The sequence below is a fragment of the Anastrepha ludens genome, chromosome 2, assembly GCF_028408465.1.
Source record: "Anastrepha ludens isolate Willacy chromosome 2, idAnaLude1.1, whole genome shotgun sequence".
In the NCBI taxonomy this organism is placed as follows: Eukaryota; Metazoa; Arthropoda; class Insecta; order Diptera; family Tephritidae; genus Anastrepha; species Anastrepha ludens.
Window position 1 is genome coordinate 164024939 of NC_071498.1, and position 19712 is coordinate 164044650.

Here is a 19712-nt window from a genome sequence, read left to right on the forward strand (position 1 = left end):
AATACATGTAATATATCTGTAGTTTAGTCTCAGCAACTCCTATAAGGATTGTAATTCATAGACTTAAATAAATAAATAAATGGATCACCCTTTATAACCGAATGTCTGTACATATCTAAAATTACAAACGGAAGCAAATAATTATTCTACGTAATTAACCTTTAATTGGCCCACGTGCCCCTAAATGCGGTTTTAGTTCTCGTAAATTCGAGTATTCACATCTGTTCGCACTGCACAACTAAGCAAAGGCAAGCATTGAAGTGTCATTAGGGAAATTCGTATGCATTACGAATGGAAAATTACAAATATAATTAGTATTGTTGCCATGTGGTACTAAAACTAAGATATTATATTTTCATTATATATCGGGTGTTTTTCTAAGAGCTTGAGAACTTAAAATTACAATACAAAGCAGAAATAGTTAGGGAATATTCTTTTTTTATTATAATCTGATAGATAATTTCATGTGGTTTCTTTTTTTGAGCATAATATCCCGCATATGTTCGCCACAGCTACGATTAACTAGTCTAAAGTGGTAAAAACTTTTTCCAATAAAACTGGTCGTATGGCGCCAATGGTGGCTTTCTAGGTACGTAGGTGAAATGGTTGAAGTGCCAGTCTCAAGTAGCACTGAAGCGCCGTTTTGATACCATTAGGAGACCTCCAACAGGCAGATATCTACGGCCAGCCAGAGCTGTTGTTATAATGGAGAAGATTTATGGGATTGAGGTTGGTGCACTGCCCCAAGTTGTCGAAGAAAGGAGCACCCAGTGTCCTTAATCGTATAGCTGCCAAACCCGAACATTTACAGAGAAAATGCTCAACAGTCTCCTTCTCTAAAACGTCCCCACAGCTTCTGCAATGGGGGTTAAAAGGTAACCCTAACTTTTCCGCGTGTTTGCCAATTTGCCAGTGACCAGTAAACACAGCTACGAGTTTGGAAATTGAATGGCGTGGAGTCTCCAGGGCTTTCTGAGTCCTCGGTATATTGTACTGGGGCTAAGGGGTTTTCGAAATAGCACATCTTTTCTGCGCTTTCCTCAGAAATAATTTGTGCAGTTCCCCTTTACCAGCTGTCCTTTACCAGCTGTCAGAAGGATGCCGATGCCCGGGTAGGAGTCCTCTGAGGCCAATTTTGTCCCCTTCCGGGCAAGCTCATCAGCAATTTCATTTCTCTCTATGTTCCTATGTCCTAGAACCCAGATCAGAGAAGTGTTACTCCGAATTTACGGGTTTCGCTCTACACCATGGCGTCGTCAGAGCCTTGATCGCGGCTGGACTATCGGATAAAATGTTAATATCTCCCTCGCTCCAGCATTCTCTAAGTATTTTGCATGCCTCCAGCATCGCAGATGGCTTTAATATTGCATTAAATTGATTGTTAAGCGTGATTGTTGTATGCCAAGTTGCTACGCCTTGTTGGAACCCGTCGATGTTTAGCTGATTAATTTTTTGAAACAAAAATTCAGTCAGCAGTCATGGCTCAATAGCATTCGCCATCCATTGTAACGGCAGGTCCTTCCTCATTTTGAAAGAAATAAGCACCGCTGAGGCCGCCAGTACTCTGTGAACTCCGTGAACAGACTTATTTTTTTTAAAGCAAATTTCCGCAATTTGAAAGCGCGGTTCTGGCGTTTAACAATTCAAGATGACTTGCCAAGCCTTACTGTAGTAGAAATGTTAACATAGTTTGCCATTCTGAGCTGTCAAGCCATAGTTATCAATATCGATAAGTCTCATGCAGCTAAAAAGACACCCACTATATCCTCCACACTGAAATAATTAAATCCCTTTTGTGAGTGTACCGTTCGCCCGATTTCATTGAAACATACACCGATTTGGAGGAAATAACTTTAGTGCAGAAGTGTTTACCACGATATATAGGGGGCATGGCATCTGGCATATAGATCAAAATGTGAAAAGAAATGTATCTCTAAAACCATTTAAACCAGGCAACTGAAACTTGGCATGAATGTATAAACCGTACTTATAATGAAAACGTATTAGAAAAGGGCATTCGAAAAGGGTGCTTAGAACCTCCCATACAAACTGAAAACTTCATACAAGAATTCAAAAAAAAATTTTGTTTAAGAAAAATAATAATAAAAAAAATATAAAAAAAATCTAAAATAAAAGTTATCCCAGCTGGCATATCCCATTTAGATCAAATATGCTATAATTTGATTCCATTTGAAGACAATTTCATAACTCCACAACTGAAAAAGTCCTCATCCTATTGGTAAACACTTGTCCAGTTCAGTTTCTATCAAGTATATTGAGCAAATGGTTGAAAAGAAGAAAATACGACAGATACCATAGAGCCTCGTATTTTGCGCTTCTGGCGTATGTTTCAAAATATGTGCGGCCTGGCGTTACCTTGCTTGACACAACACTCTTCCCATTCGTAAATTTTGGCTGTTTCTGGCGCTTTAATTGCCTGTCTCAAACTGATCAGTTATTAGCTCCAAATTGACTGTTTGGCCCAATGGGAGTAGCTCAAAGTGGATGATGATTCCCTTCCTATCATAAAAAAGCACACAGTAAAACGTTATTGGCTGTTACTCTAAGTTTGACGATCGTTTCTGTGGGCTTACCGCGACTCGCCCACTTTCATTTTCGGCTGCTGTTTTCGTAAGTGACCAGTTTTTTATCGCCACTTATCATTTGATTGATTTGAAAATGGCAAAATGGGAATAGCAGTGCAAAAGCTTCTTTTGCGTGAATTAAACAATTGAATGTTACCAAAAGATTATCGTTGGAACCACCACTGTGCTGTTGTATTCGATGCTGTTTTAGGTCCGTAAATACCACAGATTTTTGGCCGCCTGCTCCCACTTTTTTACCTTAGTCAAAATGATATCGTCGAAGGTGCCAATTTCCCTTTTTTTCACCTCCATTTGGATCACTGTAATTTTTCTTAAGCATAATGTCACCTTTACAATATAAGTTATACAAAATAACGTGGATTAATTCCAGTCGTTTAAACTACCGCTCATGGTTCTGTTAACCTCCAAATTGCTGAGCAGATGTGATCTACAAATCATTACCTTGTATAAAAAGCCACCTCAGCAAATGGTAGCAACACTCCTTGAAGTAAGTCCTTGTAAATAAATTTGTCTATTTTATTGCTTATGCTGTGAAAAGGTCCTACTCCATATCAAGAGAAGCATCCTCAAATTCTGTTGCCGCTACCGTGCTTGACAGGTTTTATTTTTTTTGTGATTCGCGGTGAGAGCTCTTGTCCTTGAGGATGTCTGACGTTTTACACAACATTATTTTCATCATCATTTTTTTTCATTGCTCCAAAGTATGTTCTATCATTTTTTCATAGCCTCTAGTCCACACAATGACTTGTGCTCTTGAGCAAAATTTTCCTCTTCCTCTCTTCTCTTTGCTTGTTTCAACAGAGGACCTTTACAAGCTATTCTGCCTGGTAGGTTCATGTTGTACAATCGATGCCATACAGTTCTCGCTGATACTACGTTGTTTCAGCTATTTCAGCTATTATGGCTTAAAATGAAGCCTTTTGGCAAGAGTCACAATTAAATTATCAGTTGTGCAAGTCGTTTTCGAAAGGTAAATACTTAAAAAAAATATATGGCCTACTCTGCATAGCAGATGGCGCGTATCGAGTAAGATATAACAAAGAGCTCGATGTACTTATAAAAAGAGAAAATGCAATAAGATATACAAAGAGTCAACGAAAGAGATATCTGGGCTCTATTTGCAGAATGCCAAAAAAATAGCAGAAAACCAGTGAGCAAAAGAAGCGGCAAAAGGCCACGGAAAAAGTGGTTGGATTCCGTTGTAAATGATCTAAGGACAATGAGCGTTGCAAATTGGAAGAAGCTGACCAAAGGTTATGATTTTCAGTATTTTTTTTGCTGGTCAATTGCTTTACTGTACAAACATAAAAATATAGCATTAATACATCATGTTTTGACTTGACTTTAGAAAAATTTAAAAAAAAGAAAAACAAAATTGTATAATTGTAAGAGTTATCGCTGGTTTTGCGGAGCCCATCTCTCAAGAAGTCCTTTGCGGTCATCATCACAAGTCCTTGGAGATTCACCAGAAACAATCGGACATGAGAAATTAGCTTTGTTAATAGATAATCTTGTGCCTGATCGAAGCTTTTTTTTATCAAAACTAGCAATATGGCGGTCTCAGGAAATATTTTTCAGATTTTCGAGAAGAAAACCGACAATTAAATGTTGAAAAAACTTAAAAAAAAAAATCAAAATTTTTGAAAAAGAAAAATCCTTCGAGTTTTTTATGTTTTTCCAAAGCAGTATAAATTTTATTGAAATCTACTAAGCGGTTTTTAAGTTACAGTGATTATCAGTTCAAAAAACAAAGTTTTAAGAAAAACGCAGTTAAAGTTTTGCTATCGATTTATGTAGAGTTATACGAATTATTTAATTACTTACACTACGTCATCTATTCCTGGGCCGTATAATAGTTTTTCAGCCTATAGTTAGCAGCTTCCAAAATATCCGGAACGCCCGAGCGCCCTTTGTTAACTGTTGAATAACTCGAAAAGTATTTGTCAGATTCACTTCAAATTTCCACACAATATTTTTAAAATATTATACTGTCAGAAAATGCAAAAAAATCCATTTTTTTTTTAAATTGTGACTACCCCTAACCCGTGAAGCTAATAATGATGATGATGATGTAAGCAGTTTTGTTGCTCTTAGCATTTTTTGGGCATTTACAAAAAAATTTTGGATCGCCCAACTAGCTCAGAAATACATTTCTACGATTTCTTGCTTTTTTTGCTTCGAAGATTGACAATAAGGCTTCGCTCGTTAACTGTGCAATGACAACTTTGAAAGAAATTCATATTAACTATTAGTTATTTAATTAACTATCTACTTCGCTACTTCAGTAATGCCATTTGTAGAGAAAACAAAATTTCAATAATGGCTTTAAATTATTCCGAGCGACACAAGGAAATCTATAGATAAAGCTAACATACGTATTTCAATGGCCATATGTGTGTGTATGTATGTGTATGGAAATGGTTAGAAAGGGTGATGTTCTCCCTATAATCCCCCAATAAGAAGGCTTCGTAACGGCTGCTGCTGCTTATGGTATTTACTTTAGATCAAAAGCTCACTGGAATTACCTCAGGTGGCTAATCTAAATTAATAAATCACTTGCAAAATAGCATAGTACTTTATTCTTGTTTATTTCGATCTCTTAGATACTAAAATTGAAAATATGATTAAATTTAAATAAAGAAAAGTATGTAGTAAAACAAAATTAGAAAAGAGCGACCGAGACTTGTCGAAATTGCTAATGCTAAATTATTTTAATGCTAAATTAATATTTCAAACTGCGTAACTTCTCCAATTAGTTGGAAAAGCAAATAATCACCAATTTACACGTCTATTCAAATTTACTCAATTCCAAGAAATCTTCATCACCACCTGATGTTGCTTTCATATTACCGCTATCAACTTGTCGTTGTCGACTGTGCCGCAAATTATCAAACAGAAATGAAAGTTGCGTCAAAATTGGATTTGCGTGGTTGACCGCAATTATAAAGCCAAAATTAAACAAAGCAATTACGGAAACTTGACGATTTGAATAAAATATATGAACGTGAAACTTTGGTGCAGCATTAAGCAATACACTTCAGTATACATGCACACATATACATACTAAATACAACAATTCTTGGATGAAGAGGCATGTCGAACCCTTGATGATATGTCTAAAGAGTTGGATGTCGACAGATCAACTGTCGGTAAATGTACGCACGCGATGAGAATAGTCCAGAAAGCAGGTAACTGAAAGCCATATCAATTGAAGGAGAGGGATATCGAGAGACATTTGGTGAAGTGTGAGATGCTTTTTGAACGGCAGAAAAGAAAAGATTTTCTGCATTGCATCGTCACTGGCGATGAAAAATGGATCTATTATTATAACTCTAAGCGTTGAAAAAGTTGGAGCCTGCCTGAACCAGGTCCATCGCCAGCGAAAAAAAATATTCCTGCTTCAACCGTTATGTTGTGCATCTGGTGGGATCAGAAGGGTGTCATCTATTATGAACTCCTTAAACCATCTGAAACCATCACTGGCGATCGTTACGGACTGCAGCTAGTGCGTTCAGTCGATCTCTCAAAGCAAAGCGGCCGGAATGGGACGGTAGACATGACAAACTTATTTTGCTGCATGACAACGCCAGTTCACACGTTGCTAAATCGATCCAAAAATATTTAGAGGGACTGAGTTGGGAAATCTTGCCCCACCCGCCGTATTCCCCAGACATTGGAACTCCGGATTACAATCTGTTCCGATCAATGCAGTCGGCCCTTATTGGAGAGCGGTTCACTTCTCAGAGCATTGCAAACTGGTTCAATGAATGGATCAAGTCAAAAGAACTCGAATTTTTCTTGAGAGGAATCCGTATGCTGTCTGAAAGATGGAGTAAAGTTGTAGCTTCCAATGGCACATGCTTCATGTTAATTGTTTAAATAATTCGTAACTTTGGCTAGGAAAGAACGGAAACTTATTCCCATATCCAATAGAATGGCCAAGGATAGAACAGCTCGAAAGGGAATTGAATTACGTTTTGTAGTAGGCCAAAGAAGCGGACGCCACAGAAAGAGGTGGCTGGAAGACGTGGAAGTTGACCTTGAAAAGCTAAACGTGCCGCGGTGGAAGAAGGTAACCTTAGATAGAGACAGATGGCGCAAGGTTGTTAATGAAGCAATGGTTCACCAAGGACTGTGATGCTAAGAAGAAGAAGAATAAGTGGAACAATTTACCGAATTGCAAGTGACTTGCATATTTTAGTACGTCAAAACATTTTCTTGACAAACTGTAAATATTGCAGTTTACATGGCTGCCTCTCTTTTTTTAGAATATCAGCACAGAACCTTACCAACCAATTCATTTGTGTTTCTGTAGGGACGGCATACCAGCAGTATAAAAATTTCAAATACCAAAATATATTTACATCCATATAATATAAAGGGTTTTCCAATAAGAAGTGTTATTTTGATAAAAGATCAATGCTTTCGTTGCTTGTGTGGCACGTAGCGCCGTCTTGTTGAAAATAAACGTTGCCCAGATCAATACCACCCAATACCGGCCATAAAAAATCCTTAATCATCTCTCGATAGCGCAATCCATTCACCGTAACTGTTGCTTCCGCTTCATTTTCGACCATAAACCTCTCTATGCTTTTCAATAATAACTCTTGGATTTTCTGAGCCCCAGATTCGACAATTTTGCTTGTTAACGAAGCCACCGAGGTGGAAATGATCCTCATCACTCAAGATGATTTTTGAATAGAATTCCGGACCCAATCAGCAAAGACACGACGTTGTTGATGATCGGCCAGCTTGAGTTCTTGTGTTAACTGGACTTTATAAGCTTTAAGACCCAAATCTTTATGCAAAATACGATGTAATGACGTTAGTGGAATACCTAATTTCAAAGAACGACGAGGAATGGACAAACCTGGGTATTCTTTAACACTTTCGGCTACAACGGCAATACTCGTATTTTCGGCTGTTCATGAGCGACGTGCACGGGTTTATTCTTCACATCACTAACTTGTCCCAACAGCTTGAATTTTTTCACCAATTTCTGTATTGCGGTCCGACAAGGTGCTACACGATGACCCAAAAATGCTCGAGTTTTACGAAGCGTCTCTGCCGAATTTTCACCATTTTTATAGTGAATTTTAAGAACTTCAATGCGTTGTTTAAGTGTGCATCGTGCCATTTTTATTAATGCCGTAGTTTCTACTTGTCAAATATCAAAAAATGACAGCTTCAAAAGTGACATTTACCGAAATAGCGGGCTATTAAATATAACACCTGTTATTGGAAAACCCTTTATAAGTAATATATATATAGGCATAATAAGATTTATAGCTACTGCATATTTATATAAATTATGTATCTGTTTGTGGCATGCAATAAAAACAAGTTACGCAACACTGCAGCAAATTTTGACGAATATTGCCGCAAAAACTTTCTCGACTGTCTGATGGCAGACTATTACAGCAGTGAGCACTGCTGCTACTCCAACCACAACACTTTCACACATTTCCTTTTCCGCTCGCAATGGCTACAATGTGACGCATTATGCGCACTCACTCATACAAGCGCAAACAAACCCCATAGGCAAGCATCAACTAGTGGAAGAAATTTCTGGTACAGAACTCGCACGTTTTTGCGAATCACTTTGTTACTCATATAGCGAGTGGAACCATCTGTCGTGACAGTTTTTTTACGTTTTTGACTTAAGCATTGCCTGGAGACTGAGTGCAAACTGTACTAGATTTAATTTGTAGAATTTTACACTAGAAAAAGCGAAAGAATGGGGACATTGGGCACTTCTTAAGTCACCGCCTCTTGAAACTCACCAGTCGCTTGTAAAAAACAGATCAGAAAGGCGAACTAGTCTTAGTTCTAAATTCACCAGAAGCGACTCATTTCGGTAGTGGCGCACTGTTATGCAGGAAATGTGCACATTAAACTCTTCCATACTACAATAAACACACTTACATACACACATACACATACATAAATACATAAATGCACACATTTGCGCACCTTTGTAGGTACACATTTACGGTTTGATGAAAGCTTTATGATCCTTACGGCGCCTTCAAATGGTGAAGGAAAGTGGGAAATGCTTTTTGTTTTCTCTGTAATTAGATTGTGAAGTGCGCGTGGCCTTTTCACCATTTTTTACGCGGGTTGAGGTCGAGGTTGCAAGGTTTTCAAAGCTTGCGTTGCAGGTATTTTCTACAATCAAAAACACCTCACGAACTTCCAACAACAAAACAGCAGCAATTTACGCATTTTTTGTGTTGTGTGGCGCATAAATTTTGATTAAACTTTATGGCAGCGCTGTACGTTAACCCTTCACACCGTTTGGAAAGATGCAAGTGGTGGCATCTGGACTACTGCATTTGACAACGATTTGATGAGCGCCAACATCAGCTAAGTCCTAAAAACGGCACACGCAAAGCAAACCTCTGCCATTCCGCTCGGCGATTTATAGCGGAAAGTTAATAGAAATTGAGTTTATATTTTGTTTACTTTCGCAGCGCACGAAACAGCGAACATTTTTCATATTGCGTGGACAGTTTTAAAGGTTAGGAAGTACAATTTTGTAAATTTCTGTATAAAGGGTGTTTTTTTGAGGAGATGAGGGAGTTAAAAATAGAACTGAAATAGGGAGAAATGTTTTGTGGCTTTATTTGACAGATAATTTGAAGTCGTTTACATTTGATGCTTTTGTATAAAATCCGTTCAATGCTCTAAAAAAATCAATATAAAACAAACAAAATTTTTTTTAATGAAAGTAAATTAAGTTCAAATCTCAACAAATAGGCACTAAAATTATATATAAATACATATATACGAGTATATATATATAAATGGCGCGTACACCCTTTTTGGGTGTTTGGCCGAGCTCCTCCTCCTATTTGTGGTGCGCGTCTTGATGTTATTTCACAAATGGAGGGACCTACAGTTTCAAGCCGACTCCGAACGGCAGATACCCGTATTTTTATGAGGAGCTTTTTCATGGCAGAAATACACTCGGAGGTTTACCATTGCCTACCGAGGGGCGACCGCTATTAGAAAACACTTTTTCTTCATTTTGGTCTTTCACTGAGATTCGAACCTAAGTTTTCTCTGAATTCCGAATGGTTGTCACGCACCAACCCATTCGGCTACGGCGGCTGCCGAATATACAAAGCGAAAATTATACAAAGCTTCAATTTCATTTGGAGCGAACGAAAGTTTGGGGCTTCCTATTTGTATCGGAACCGTTTCCCTCAGTCATGTCTGAGATTTTGGAGAAATCACTGCTTGTAATCAGTTGCAGTGCTGGCAGTTGCGGTCTCAGAGCCAACTGTGGCAAAAAAGAGCTGGTGCTATTTATCAGAAAATATAAACCCCCACTCTTTAGACTTCCCAAATTAAATAACCATGTTTTCCTGCTTTGAAAAAAATGGGGGCTCAAGCCATAGGTCGTGCTGTAGATGTACAACGCAGTGGTTCTGCCAATTTTAGCGCATGAATGCCTGGTCGACTTTTACGTTATTTCCATCGCAGCTCAAAGTGTAATCAGGTTAAAGGAGTTTGGCCTATGGAGGCAATCTCTCAAGGGACATGGTATCATTTTTGGGCAGTCAACACCGTAATTCTCCGAACTTCGAACAGATCTCTCTATCCGCTAACTGGAGTTTAAGGTTCTTGCCAGGGCAATTTTGCTAAGTAGGCAGGATTGGAACGAGTAGAAAATCTGCACCGAAACTGGTATCTCTGTCTTCACTGACGGCTTCAAGATGGAATCGGGAGTAGGAACAGGGGTTTTCTCTAAATCAACCAATTTATCTACATATTTCCTTAAAATTTACGAATACGACTAGTGTTTTTCAAGCAGAAATCTGCGATCCTGCAGGCATGCAGAATACTTAGAGATAGTGAGAACGAGGGAGATATAAACCGATAGTCAAGCCCCGTACAAGGCTCTAACGCCGCCATGGTGCAGACCCAAACAGGTCAACTCCTGTAGGGAAGAGATCAAATCTCTTTGGTGGCAGGTAACATTTCTCTGATCTGGGTTCCAGGACATAGGAACATAGAGGGAAATGAAATTGCTGATGGAGTTTGCCAGGAAGGGGACTGAATTGGTCTCAGAAACCTCCTACCCGGTCATCGGCATTCCTCTGACTGTTGTTAAATAGACAGCCTGGGGTAGTGTGCTAACCTAAATCCCATCAATCTTCTCCATTACATCAACAGCTCTCGATGGCTGTAGATATCTGCCTGTAGGAGTTCTCACATGAGGTAGGCTAATTGGAAACACGTAGAGACCGTCCAACTCTTCTCCCTGTTAGGGGCTCACTAGCTCGTTGAGTTCCTTTAAAATCATCTTATCAACAAAGAAAAGTATTTTAAATTCTCCGCTGGTGTATCAGTTTATGTATAATACAAAATTTTATGTCCTTATTGAGAGATCCATTACCTATGAGTAAGCGATGATACCCTATGTTATTTTGTTTAGTTTTGTAATTTTTCTTGAAATGGGCTAATCTCACCATCTCTTCGTGGTTTCACAAACGAGCTCTGGTCATGTGAACAATCTTTTGTTGATTGATTCGAAATATTTCAGCGATGAGGCCCATTTTTGGCCAGCAAAATTGTCACATTTGGGCTGAAAAGCAACCCGAAGCCATTCAAACTCAGTCATTACATCCATTAAAAACAACCTTTTGGTGCGGCCTATGGGCTGGAGAAACCATCGGCTCATATTTCTTCAAAGACAAGGATGGCGCCAATGTAACAGTGAATGGCGAACGCTACCGCACCATGATAAACGACTTTTTGATGTCAGATACCGGAAATTGAAGCCTTGCCGTGGCCTCCCCAACAATTGGTTCCAACAAGACGACGCTACTTGCCATACAACCCTAGAAACAATGGATTTATTGCGTCGTCGTTTCGGTGAGGGATTTATCTCTTGTCTGGGATAAAGATATAATGATAAAAGATATAGGTATGATAAAGATGTTTGTAAGGAAATCGAAATTGAACTCGAACGAATCCCGAAGGTTACCCTAGAACAAAAACTCCTGAAAAACCTGCTACTAGAGAAGGGAGCAAATCAATATGGAGTTTTGCCGTCATTCCTTAGCACAAAAGAGGAAAATAGGTATGATTTCACGCTGCCCCATCCAACTGGGATATTATTCAATTGCTCAAGTGGTAGGCAATATTTTTTTGTTTTTTCGTCTTCAGCAAAAACAAATAATTTTTTTGGGGACCAACTCGTGACCATCCAATATATGAAAATTAAAAAGGCTCGATAGCTTTAAGTCTTCAAGCTCGATAGCTTTAAGTCTTCAAAAAACTAAATATAGATACAGCCAAAGCAACTTCATTTTCAGGCCGAATATTGATGGCCTATGCCAAATTGATAAGTAATGTTTTTTTTATGCCGCTAGGCTTATCAAGGAAGCACAGACCACCTCTGCGATTTGGCACTGCATTTGAAATTGTGTTGCGGGCTAATTTTTGTTCGAGAGCCAAAAGCATTAGCATTTTACTGTTGTTATCGTACTAAACCACGACCATAACTGGCAAATGCAGTGCAATGTGGCGAAATCACGCCAAGTTGATTGAGTTGTTCGGTGTTGATGGATATGCATTTGCGCTCGATTTCGATTTGTGCTTGATGGAAAATATTGTCCGAAAACTCAATGGAATCCTCATTGTTTACGCTACGAACGAAATGCCAAATATCTTCGCTCAAATCCTTTTTGGTCGCTTTCGCACAAATTCGTGTTGGATGGTGAGTTCGTGGTCGAGGTGATAGCAAATAATATTTGAATTTATGAATTGAAATTGGAATTTGGTTATTTAGTTGACCGGGGCTGTATACATATATACATATTATTGTATATCTATGTATCCTCATATATGTATATGTATGTATATATGTATATGTACTGCTACGCGTAAATGCAGTGATACCTTCCTTAACCAGGTGTGTGCTCTAACTGACAATTTTCCATTTAAACATTAAAGCCTTGGCCATCTTTCCTCCCTCTGTAATTAAAGTTCAAGGTTTATTTTGCCCGAACACTAAGTCGGTATAAATTTATAGGTAAAAGTTGGCAAATAATATACGTTTGAGATTATTTCGTATTGAGATTATTTATGTATTTTTGTATGAAGCGCAAGAAGAGGAAGAAGCTGAATGTTCAATGCGTCAAATCATTCTTTATTGCTTTTGCGATTAAAATAAGAAAAAGGATGCGGCTTAATATACCTTCCCATGTGTACCTTTCGCTAGGTGTGCGGCTTTATGTTGTGCGCAGGACTGATATTTATTACAAGATGCCTTTTCATGGAACTCATGAAAACTAGTAAATAATACATGGACTGAAAATTTACTGTCATAGATGGATCTTAAGAGATCCGGAAGGGGAAGAGTATGAATTTTATCTATACTCAGCACAGAAAACGCCAGACAGGTACAGAGAAAATGTTCTGCAGTGCTTTCATTCTCACAACAGAAGAGGCAAATTGGGTCGTCAATGATTCCCATGGTAGCCATATGCTGACCACAGGCGTTGTGCTCTGTGTTTACGCCCACCAGTACTCTCGGGTTCTTCCTACTAAGTTTTAGGAGAAAGGTCGCTAGTTTGGTTCTTTCACAAAGTGCTTGGCTTCCCTGCAAGAGGCCAACTCATATCAACGTCTTCTATGCGTAGACCTTATGAAGCCAGCAATCCATAGTTAAATCGAGGCAGAATTGACACCTAGAAAGGGTTGGAAGCCTAGTGGTATGCGGAGTCTTTATAAGTTTATCAGCAAACTCACCATTCCCTGTAATTTGGCAATATCCAGGCACCCAAATAAGACAAACTTTGTTGTGTTTTGCATCACTGTGCAGTTTTGTCTTACATTCGCTGACTAACCTTGAAGAGCAGTGAGGGTTAGCAAGGGCTTTTAGTGCAGCTTAACTGTCACCACAAATGCCAATACTACTACCCCGCCACTTCTTCTCAATTAGCCAGTACGCCACATTCAAGATGGCATAGGCTTCCATTAAGAATAGCGTAGCCATTTGTCCTGTGGTATAGGAGTGCGAAGACACTAGCCTAAGTACCATCCAGATCCGCTACCATCACTGGTTTTGGATCCGTCGGTGTAGAAAGTGCGCTGATATACCGTTAATAGGATCTCTGGCCTTAACCATTGATCTCTATCTAGGAACAAAACATCATACTTCCTACCGAAGCTAACGACAGGCACTCGACTGCCCGCTGGTATCGAGAACCGTGTGCACCGCCTTTTTAAGGTTAGTACTAAATGAAAATAGAAGTGAACGCCATAAAATTAGTACCATCTGTATGTTAGGCCCGGGACTTATCTTTGACTAAAAATAATAAAAGTTGCGTAAACACGGACGCATGAGCCGGCCCTTATGCCGAAAGGAATGAGACGAACACAGAATTGCAATCTGAGCCATTTCATGTAAGGTATGCGCATATGGACTTTTGTTCTAGATCTGGGAAATATACCATCAATCAGATATTCAAAATTTCACCATCGAAAGTTCAACGTATGGCGCTTATATGTGTCAGTGGCGCTCTTAGAAGTACACCCTCTGATGCTCTGAATACTTTTTTCTTCTTACCTCGGCCAGACTTAGTTGGTAAACAGAATGCTGCTGCTCGGCTTGCCACAACTATTCAATGGCACGATTTAGGTGTCTGGACCCAACTAATCCTGTTGACTTATGTTTGGATGAGCCATATTTTAATAGGTAATTTAGTACTAGAATTCCAGCTAGACGCAATGGGTTGATAATAATGCTTACTGCTTTTTACTGATGTCCCAAAGTTGGCCATAAAGTTGGCTTTGCTGTCTACTGTAAGAAGCCAAAGGTAGGTGTTTCGGCTCGTCTTCCTTATTACTGTAGCGTATTTCAGGTCGAAATTCTAGCCATTAATGAGAGATAGGCAAAAATGTGACTACTTTTAAAGAAGTCTATATTTACTTTGAGAGCCAAGCGTCGATTAAATCTCTTGGTAGAGTTTTCACTATTTCCATCATTGCTTGCAAATACCGGGCATGTCTTAACAAGCTGGCGGAATATTTCCGCATACATTAGTTATTGGTGCCTGGGCATAGTGACATACCAGGGAATTGTAAGGCAGATAAATTAGCGAGAGAGGGCACTACCACTCGCCTTCCTCTTGGTATGGAGATTGTCACGTACTCCCAGAAACTTCTCCATGGCCCAATTAAGCTTTACTAAATTAACACTTATAGATTTGTTATCCTAGCTTGTACAGTTCTCATCCTGAGAGAGACTTAATCCTTCTTGCTCTATTAAAAACGCGTCTAATCGGTCGCAGTAGCTGAAGTGCGTAGGTTCGAATCTCCATACATGAAACAGCGAAATGATAGAAAAAGTTTTTTTCTAACATTGGTCGCCCCTCCCAGTATATTTCTGCTATGAAAAAGCTCCTCGTAAAAAAACTATTTGCAGTTCAGAATCGGCTTAAAACCGTAGATACCTCCATTTGTAGAACAATATCAAGTCGCGCGCCACAATTAGGAGGAGGAGCTCGATCAAACACCAAACAGAAGTGTACGCGCCAATTAATAATATTTATTTATTTTTAATCGACGCCCTTAGCTTATTGAGTTCTATTCTCCACACTGGTATTTTCTTTTTTCTCAGAGAGAGCAGTCTTAGTGGAGAAAAGCTCTCAAGAGCGCTATTAGAATGAGAGAATATATCCACCAGCTTTGCGGTTGATCTCTCAGATAGGTCTTAATCTTCCCACTCTGCTTTCGGAAGCAAGTCACGCAGATTTTTACAGTATAGATATGTGATTAGATTTATAAAATCTCAGAGGATAAGATGGTTCGGACACGTGCTTAGAATTCCCAAGGGGAGAACAACTCGAAAGACAGTTGAATTACGCCCTGTTGGAGGCCGAAGTAGAGGACGCCCCAGAAAGAGATGACTCGAAATCGTGGAAGTTGACCTTGCAAAGCTGGACGTGCGGCGGTGGAAGGAAGTAGCCTTAGATAGAGACGGGTGGTGAAAGGTTGTGAATAAAGCAATGGTTCACCAAGGACTGCGATTCTAAGAAGAAGAAGTTCCACAAGTTCTTTTAGACTGTATTTAGTTAAAAGAGAACTGGATACAGTAAATTCTGTTTTTATGCGGAATATACGTTCCGCAAGAAACAGCATAAAAAAAGCTACCAGTTCTATAGTAAAACTATAGATACGTTTTAAAAGTGCTAAGAACCGCATAAACCTAAAATAATGTAATAAAATCGCATAAAAAAGGGCACTAATTCCATATTATAACTATAGATACGTTCCATAGACCGCATGAATCTGAAAATCTAAATTTACATCGTCAGAAATAGAATCAGACAATACCCGCATGTTGCGTATTCGTTTAGGATTTGGCGTTCCGTCACTTGAGGAAATGTACACGTCTGATCTGGATGGTGATGCAGGCGGTTCCATACTTGTAGGGTTAGCGTTTTTGATATAATCTGTGATGAGTTTTTGTTTAGCTGATTTATAATCTTGTTTATATATACAATTCCCGATAGGTCGACATGTATTTTTTAATTTTTTAAAAAACCGCACTATTTCAAAACCGCATAAAAAACCGCATAAAAACAGAATCTACTGTATATATTAGCTGTGATCCTCTCTCAACCTACAAACTTCGAGATACGAGTAGTATTTCCACTTCAGACAGCACGAGATGGATTGATAGTCTGACATGCGCAAAGATTGAACGTACCTCGACTATTGCAGAAGCTGCAGAAATGAAGAGAAGAAAGAGCTTGTCAGACATATTCTCTCTAACTGCACTGCCTGGCATGCCACTAGGTCTAGATAGTTTGGGTCATCGTTTTTGAATGGGTCATCGTGTCAGTCAGATCGATGGGTTTGCACTTAAAACAAAATGGTTTAATGAAGAGTAGCAGGTAAACTGCTACGGTGGTTTCAGAATGGTCTACGTGAATTGGTTTAAAAATAGAGTTACTCTATCATGAATATGAACTAAACAGTTCGGGTATTATGTTGGCTTACAAGAATTAATAGGCCTGCTAAAATGAGTTAGTTGCGTCCGTTGTATCAACACACTTAAAATGTTGTCTGGTGGTGTGCTATGCAGAAAAAAACTTATTCTAATATAATTTATTGAATAAGGTGGAGAGATCAGCGGAATTAGCAATATGTGGCGTCCAAGGCTTTGGATATCATATTATATCTGCCACCCCTAGATATCTTCTGCAAATACTCAACGGCCTGTTCCGTTTTAAGGCTCAGACCGAGCTGACAATGGAAGACTGCCGCACATGAGTATTCAATCATCTTAGACTCCTATACAGATATAGCCAATGATTGTGATAAGCACTCTCCCATTATCTGCCTTGCAAGGAATTTCTTAGTGAAAATCCCTTCTAGACTGGAATGGCTTGAATAATCACCCAACACACCCGTTAAGATCTACACGGACGGATCTAAAATGGGCACAGGTGTAGGATCAGGGTTATATTGTGAATAGCTTTCTATCAGTGAATCCTTTAAGCTTCCGGATCACTGTAGTGTTTTTCAAGCAGAAATAAACATTATTCATGAAGCCTTAAAATGGTTAGAGACAAACAGAATACCATCAAAAGATATCGGCATTCTATCAGACAGCCAAGCTACTCTACGGGCCCTAGATGCATTCCAAATAACATCAAGCAGTGTCTTACATTGTCGACAATCTCCTAATGAGATGGCCAAACAATATCGTATTATCTTATGCTGGGTTCCAGGCCACAGAGATATACCAGGGAACTGTAGGGCTGACCAACTTGCAAGAGAAGGTACCTGTATGCCAAACATAAATAATTCTATGCAATTTGTAAGCTTCTTGTTAGGACCTTAGTAGGCCCGCACAGGACATTATCTCATAGGAAATCATGCAAAGAGATTAGGCGTTTACACGCATGATTTCTGTTGTAGCAGCAGGAATGACGAGGAGTTGGAAAGAATTCAACACCTTTTTTGCGCATGCCCGACTCTAGCCAGAAGCAGAAACCGATATTTAAGATCCCACATCTTAATTGATATGGGTGATCTATACAATTTGGGTATCAACAACCTTTGTCCAAAACTCAGGATGGTTCAACCTGGAAGAGGAAATGTAGCCCAACCCCTGCGGCTCACAACGGACCCATTTCGTGGTCTAAGGGGCATCGCAGTCTCTATATACGATGTGGCAGTCAGGTTAACCTACGGGTAACAATTCCACAAAATGATACCAACAATTCCGATGCAATTTGTTTCGTGTTAAATTATTACTTTTATTTTTTTATATATTTTTTTTTATTTAGTTGCCAATTGGTATCTGCAAAGCTACGAATGTTTAATTGAGTGCTAACTAATTAAATATTTCAAAGGGCAAAAACAATAAGAAGTGACTCACAATAGTATTCGCTGTCATATGATTAACAGCAATTAGTGAAAAACATGTGATTTCGCTCTGAAACAGGCAGAAAACACGAACTTGTATGAAATTTAATAATTGACTTCAATGAATTTTGTTAATATAATAAAGAAAACTCGAAAGCAATTTTAAACTGTAATCGCAAGCCACTCGGAATTTTTTGCTACTTGTAGAAATGGAATTTAAGGAGTAAAAGTTCATAGATGCGTTCATATTTATCTTCATTTTTCTACTATTTATTTTTGAAGTTGAACCAAACGTCGTTGTTCTGATAGAAGCTGTACTCGTCAAAAGAAAGGTAACGGCTAAATTAGGCAGCACTACTCTAATCAGACAGGTCTGCAGAGGCACACCGCAAGGCGAAGTCCTCTCCCCTCTTCTTTGGATTTTGGCAGTAAACACCCTAGGAGATTTCTTTGACAGGAAGCTCACGTGGAAACCTAATATTGAGGAAAGAGTAAAGAAAGCCAACGTTGTATTATATACTTGTAAAAAAGCGGTTGGTATTAAATGGGGACTAACACCTCCTGTTACAAACTGGCTCTATACCTACTTCTGTAGTTAGGCCAATCTTAATATATGGAATATTTGTATGGTGGCCATCTGCTCAAGAGGCGAGTTACGCTGAAATCATGAGTGAGGTCCAAAGAACAGCTTTCTTATGCATCTCTAGCGCTTTAAGGACTAGCCCAAACAAAGCGCTGGAAGTGCTAATCAATTTACCTGCCCTAAATCTGGTAGGGAAACACGAGGCCGCCGCCTCGGCGCTTAGACTCAAAAGTATGGCGCTATGGAAGACCGGTGGTTTGGCCACGCTTCTATTTTGCACTCTCTGAATTGTCACAAACAAGAAATAGACTATTCTATTCTTAGACTCATCTTCGACAAGCTCTTCAAGACAAGTATACCGTCAAGAAGAGAGTGGCAGACACCAAGGCCATAGAGAAGTGGGGAATTAAATGTTTATACAGATAGTTCCAAGCTAGACGATAAGGTTGGCTATAGAGTATTTTCGAAAGAATTAAGACTGGAACTAACCGTTCGACTACCAGACTACTGCAGCGTCTATCAGGCACAGGTTCTAGCTATAAAAGAAGTGGCTACATATCTAAATATGCATGCCGTAACACAAACCTTCAGTTGGTCAGTTTGCAACTAGTCCAATTCCAGTCATTTTCGAACTAATATGATTTCTTCCATCAAATACCAGTTCATGAACTATGAAAATAAATAAAAATTACAAAACAGCTGTCTGGCATACACCATTAGTTTGTCATTTTGCAACTAGTCTAATTCTAGTGACTTTCGAACTAGTATGATTTTTTCCATCAAATACCAGTTCATCTATAATTGGCTAGTTTGCAACTAGTCCCATACTAGTCGCTTTCGAACTAGTATGATTTCTTCCATCAAATACCAATTCATGAACTATAAAAATAAATAACATAACTGAAGAATATGTGTCGGGCATACATCTCTAGTTGACCACTTTTAAACTAGTATAGTTCTAGTTACTTTTGAACTAGTATGATTTTTTCCATCAAATACCAGTTCATCTATAATTGGCTAGTTTGCAACTAGTCCCATTCTAGTCGCTTTCGAACTAGTATGATTTCTTCCATCAAATACCAATTCATGAACTATAAAAATAAATAACATAACTGAAGAATATGTGT